The following is a 6,222-nucleotide window of genomic DNA, read 5'->3' on the forward strand; positions in this document are numbered from 1 at the left end:
TTGCATTTTTTAAAAACACAGTATGAGAAGGGACATTTTATGAAAGTGATTAATTGAGGAAATGATCTCTGAAGAAGGGAGCTGAGGGAAGCAAAATAGTGGAGAGGGAAAGCAGCTAAACAAAGATGTTGTCTTTCCTGGAAACTAGATTCTGTCTGGCTTCACGAGTATTCTGAAGTGCAAGTTTAACATTGTAAGCCAGCACTGAGGTGGTTCCATCTTGAGATCCTGTATTCACTATGAGGTTGTAGATTGCCAAGACTTGCTTCAGAAGCAGTTATGAAGCATTAACCTCTTGAATGTGAGTGACGCTTTATAGCAAGAACAGTCTTCTAGAGCATAGGGCAGCTAAGAATGGGTTAACTGAACTATCAATGGAGATCTGGGTTGGGTACCAAAAACATTCCCTGTATTCTACTGTGTGAACACTCAGTTACTCCTATTCCAGTATTCAGTTCACTTTATTCAGGTTTAACATGTTTAAGATCCAAATTAGTCACACTTCCTAGGATAAATAAAGCAGTAGTAGGTTGGTGGTTTGGACAATTCTGACTCTTGTTCCTGAGAAAATAAGTGACACACATCTTTCTCTTCTACCACTGATTCCTTATTTACCCATTCTCTTGGTTAACTGATCCAGATAGCTTGCCTAGTGGTAGTACTCCTTGAGGAGATTATGATCCCTCATTCAAAACTATGTGGAAGTAAAATTAATCAATTCCACTTCTCTGCAGTAACTCATATGGCCAGCAAGCTGATTCTGACTCATAGTGACCCTACAGGAAAGAGTAGAACTTCCCATAGGACTCTGCCTCTACTAAATTAATGGAATTAAATTCTATTTCAAATGTATCAAATTTAACTCTACATGAACTACTAGATCCTCTGGACATATATCAGCTCTCATAGATTAAAGGGATAGTCTTCCATACTCCCTAATGAGCCACAATTTCAGATGTCAGCCGCCACTGTGGTGTTCCTTTGAGCTCACTAAGTTCTGATCTGCCGGCTATAAATTAAAGGATTCTCTCTATCTTTTTTAGGAATCACAGCCCTAAACTTTAGGATTATAAATTGCTTCACCTATATTCTGCTTCCCATATGTGGTGTCAAAGGTTTATTGTTCAAAATGACTTCCCTAGCCATCAACTAACTGTTTGTTTTGTAATGAAGTTTTTGTTGTGTGCTTTCAAGTTGGAACCAATTTATAACTTGGGTTGTCAGAGGCAGTTAGTTGCATGGGAGGTTATTACCCTTCCTTCTACCATGAGGCAGCTAGTGAACTCAAACTGTGTGCCTTTGAGATTGCAACACAGTTTCTTCCACTAGATCACCAGAGCTCCCCTATAATTAACAAGATGCAAATTAATCCCTGATAAAACTGACAGACAGACATGGATGATCATCTGTGTGTTGTATTAAGGAGATAGGATTGGGCTGGGATATAAGCCCACCCTGCTAGAAGCTCATAATAAGCTCATGGAGTTGAATATACGCGCACTCTTTCTCTCTCACTTTCCTGGGACACAGCATTCAATCTGTTCCTGATCAGTCTCTGCAACACTAACCTGCATTACTCAAAGTCATGTGAGTCATTTCCCTGACGAGTTTGAATCTCTCTGAGTCCTTCGAGCAAATCACTGAGCCCAAGGGGCAAAGAAGTAAAGGAACTTAAGAAGGAAGAATAATTGATGACAGGAATCATGGAGTGGTATAGCAGATGAAACATTTGTGACACTATTGACTTCCCTCTTTTTAAAAAAAATGTTATTGATTTTTATACGCCTTTCCAGTATGTGTCATTCATATATCGTTTTATGCAATATTTCATTTATGTAGTGTTTCATACACTCATTTATTACACATTCTATTTTACATTATTTTTTATACTAGTTTATTTACTTCCCTTTTTTTTACAACTGTTCTACTAATCTTGGCAGAATGAATTATGAATGTACCATAACTCACTAGAATGACTCAGAAAGCTCTCAGAAAGCAGTATATTTTGAGATACCTGAAAGAAGAGGAACACTGGTTGAAGTTCTCAGTACTGAGCTTCCATACTCCTAGAAAGAGACATGCCATCTTTCTATGTGCAGTGACAGCATTCACCACAATGAATGTATCTGAGCTTATTTGTCCTGCACCTTACTGGATCCTCATTACTTGGCGATATTATTGTATTGAGTTGCATATTAATAGTTGGACTTATTTCCTTAATAGTTGGCCAGGTTTATTTCTGTCCGGGTTAGCCGCATCCAAGAAGTATTTAATATTATAAATCCTCACGCATGGTTCAGAGGTCTCAACAAAGGTACTTCACTAACCGGAGGAATGTCCATGGTTTAGAAGTTACATCTCAAGAACCAAGTAAATTCTTTCAGTAATTTAGATGTTTTGCCCTTCTTAAGGCTGTGGTTATTTTACTTGATCATTCATTTTAACTAGACATAGAAGTACCATGCTCTGGTAGATCATTTGGGTGTCAGCATGTTCAGTACGCATTTCTGCGGCATCAAGACTCTTATTGCCTCATGAATATTAAGGTCATTTGTTCTTACTGCATAAATAATTCGAGAAACTGGATCTATGAAGAAGAGTGTAGCATCAGAATCAGAGGAAGATTCATTATCTACCTGTGTTATGTAGATGACACAGTCTTGCTTGCTGAAAGTGAGGAGGAATTGATGGCGTTGCTGCAGAAGATCAAAGACTATAGATTACATCTCAGTGTAAAGGGAAAATTCTCACCACTGGACCAATAGGCAGCAACATCGTGATAGAAATTGTTAAAAATTTAATCTTATGATCCATGATCAGCACCCTTTTTACCAGCAGTCAAGAGATAATGGCATGTATTGCATTGTAAAATCTACAGTCAGGGACCTTTCTAAACTGCTGAGGTACAATGATAGCAGTTGGAAGACTCAGATGTACCTGATTCAGGGTCTGGTCTTTTCCATAACTGCTGTCCACATAAGAGGATGACAATGAATAAGGATGGCAGAATAAAAATTGATGCCTTTGAGCTGTAGTGTTGGAGAAGAACACTAAAATATCCTACGGACTTCCAAAAGAACAAGTAGATATGTCTTGGAGAAAGTACAGTCGGGGTACTCTGTAGAGACAAAGAAAGCTTCATATACTTTGGATATGGTGCTAGGAGAGGCTATTCATTGGAGATGGACATCATGCTTCGAAGGGTCAATTAAAGAATGGAAGACTTTCAATCAGATGGATTGACACAGTTACTCTAGCAGTGGGGTTTAAGTGTGTAAAAAAAATGATAAAGATAGCACAGAATAAGACAGGGTCCAGATCTGTTTTTCACTGGGTTGCTAAGAGTTGTACTTAATGACACTTAATAACAGAAAACATTCCTGCCAGTATGATAACTTTTTTGTCTACTATTTTGTTGGCCTGAGTTAAAAATTTCTAGGCAATACCTTTAGCTTTAACTTCATTTAGAAATATTTTCCTTTTGGAAAGGGACAAGAGAATAGGATTTAGGAGATGACATCCAAGAAGAAAATAAGGAACTCAATTGACAATATCTCATTGGTTATTTGTTGCTTGGGTGTTTTTCATTGTTTTTTATTTTTCTCTTTATTGTGGTTTACAAGTTTTGTGCATGTATAAAGATATGTGTGTGTGTGTGTGTGTATATATATAATATGATAAATGTATTAAGAAACACCCATTCTAAATGTCCCACTAGCATATCTCAAGGAAAATTATATTATACTAGTCATTACAGAACTCTGGTGACTTGATGGTAACTTGTATTGCCAACCCAAAAGGTTTTAATCCACTTTGGGATAAAGACAAACAATCTTCTCCCATGACATTTATAGCCTCTGAAAACCCACTGGGGTGGGGGTGTCAGCTATGAGTTGGTTCCATCTTGATGGTACAAAACAATAACACTCATCTATTACAGTAAATTCTTGCATATCAATCATTACTTTCAGCTATCTCAAACCAACCCTTCATTAGAGTAAACATTGCCACTCACTTGGGAAGCTATGGATTCTTTACTACTAGAGAGCACATATCTTTTTAAACCATGAATTCCAGTCTACTGAGGTCAACATTTGCTGGACTTTGCAGCAGTTCCATTACCCTCTTCACAATCTTCATTGCCTATTAAAATGGTATGTCTAGAGCACTCTAGATCCAAAAAAACATAGTCTCTTACTGTTGTTATTCATATGCATTAAAAATATTCACAGGACTCTGACATGATTTATGACATTGATGGGCACATGACTACTAGAAATTGATAGGTCTTTTACTACTAAATGAAAAACGGGTGGTTCAAAACTATTCAGAAATGCCTCAGAAGATAGATCTTGTAGTCTGCTTCTAAAAGCTCACAGTCTTGAAAACCTTATAAATCTCAGGTGTACTTCTTACACATGGAGTCACTCTGAGTTGAAATAAGTTCAACAGAAGGTCACAGATGCAGAACCGCTCTTCAGTGCCTACAGCTTTCTATTTTTATTTGTTTTTCTTTGGTGTGCCTTGGCAATTCTGGCATATCTTATTTAATTTGGGTTATCACTTTTTTAAGCTTCAATCCAATATTAACTCAATATTCTCACTTATCTAGTTTTATAATCTGCCTCCCATAACCCCTCATTCTCAGTATTCACTTCCAGATATGTTCTTTTTCTGACAGTATATATTAGCCAGGTTATTTTACGTATAAGACCTGTTAGTCTTAATTTACATAGCACTATAATGGTCAGGTTTTGCTTAAGATTTGACCGTAATTTTAGGGTCACTGTCTAGGAGTGAGATTCTAAGTAAGGTAAGTATTTTCTTATAAAGCAACCTACAGATCCTTGTTGTGTTTGGGGAAACACTACACATTAAGTAAAGGGAACCAGTTTACCTTCATAGTGTGGGGAGTAAACTGCTTCTGAATTCCCAAGAGTCAAAGGAATCTTGGAAAGTCAAGTACCTCATTAAGAGAATCCATCTCAGATATCCTCATCTGCAGGATTGAAGCTCAACATCAAGAAGACAAAGATTCTCACCACTGGGCCAATTGGCAGCACCGTGACAGATGGAGAAGAGATTGAGGTTTTCAACAATTTCAGCTTTCTTGACTCCATAATCAACACTCTTGGCATCAGCAGTCAGGATATCAGAAGATGAAATGCACTAGAAAAATCTGCTGTCAGGGTCCTCTCTAGAGTACTGAGAAACAACAATTTCAATCTAGAGATTAAGGTTTACCTGATCCAGGTCATGGTCTTTGTAATTACTTGTTTTGCATTAGAGAGCTGGATAATGACTTAGGATGATAGAAGAAAAATTGATTCCTTTGAGTTGTGGTGCTGGAGAAGACTCTAGAACATATCATGGACCACCAAGAAAACAAATGAGTCTGTCTTGGAAAGGGTGAAACCAAGTTTCTCCTTGAGGCTAGGATTTTGAAGTTCCATCTCACATACTTTGGGCGCATGATCAGGAGGGAACAGTTCTTGGAGAAGGACATCATACTTGGAAGAGTGGAGAGACAGCACAGGAAAGGAAGACCCAGGATTAGTGTTGATACAGTTACAGGGGCAATGAGAGTAGGTGTACTGGAGTCTTTGGAACTGGCTCAGGACTGGGCAGGTTTTAGAGCTGTTGTACATAGGGTTGCAATGAGGGCAGATGACTCAATGGCACAAAACAACAACAACTCTTTGCCTATCAGGGATATGACTTTGCCGTAACTGCCACTAAAAGTGTTTTGAGTCAGCGATAAGTTAAAAATTCAACCTTCTTGTAACTTCCACTTCCTATAATTAGTCTTATGCCTGAATATCAATTTTGACTGGCCCCTTAGGTGCAGTTAATAGCTTTTAAAAATGCTGCCAAAATGTCTTTCCTACTCATCTTTAAAATTTCTGATCATTAAATATGAACCAGCATTTTCTCTCTTCGATAAGACACTTCACAATAGTCAGTTAATCCCATAGTTCCTTTAGTTAGTAAGCCCCCTGCCATCATTTCACCAACTAGTACATCTCTTTCCATTTGCATTTTGTCATGATTAATCAAGTCAAATAAAATTAATTATTCTGAGTGAACTAACTCAGTGACACAAAGATAAATACTGTATAAAACCATTATTGTAGAATTAGTATGAGAATCCAAGGGGTGGGAGGAAGGTGGAAGAGGATGAGTGAGGATGTGTGTGTGTGTGTGTGTGTGTGTGTGTGTGTG

The sequence above is a fragment of the Elephantulus edwardii genome, unplaced genomic scaffold (assembly GCF_000299155.1).
Source record: "Elephantulus edwardii isolate Elephantulus edwardi_28Jun2011 unplaced genomic scaffold, EleEdw1.0 scaffold00385, whole genome shotgun sequence".
NCBI lineage: Eukaryota > Metazoa > Chordata > Mammalia > Macroscelidea > Macroscelididae > Elephantulus > Elephantulus edwardii.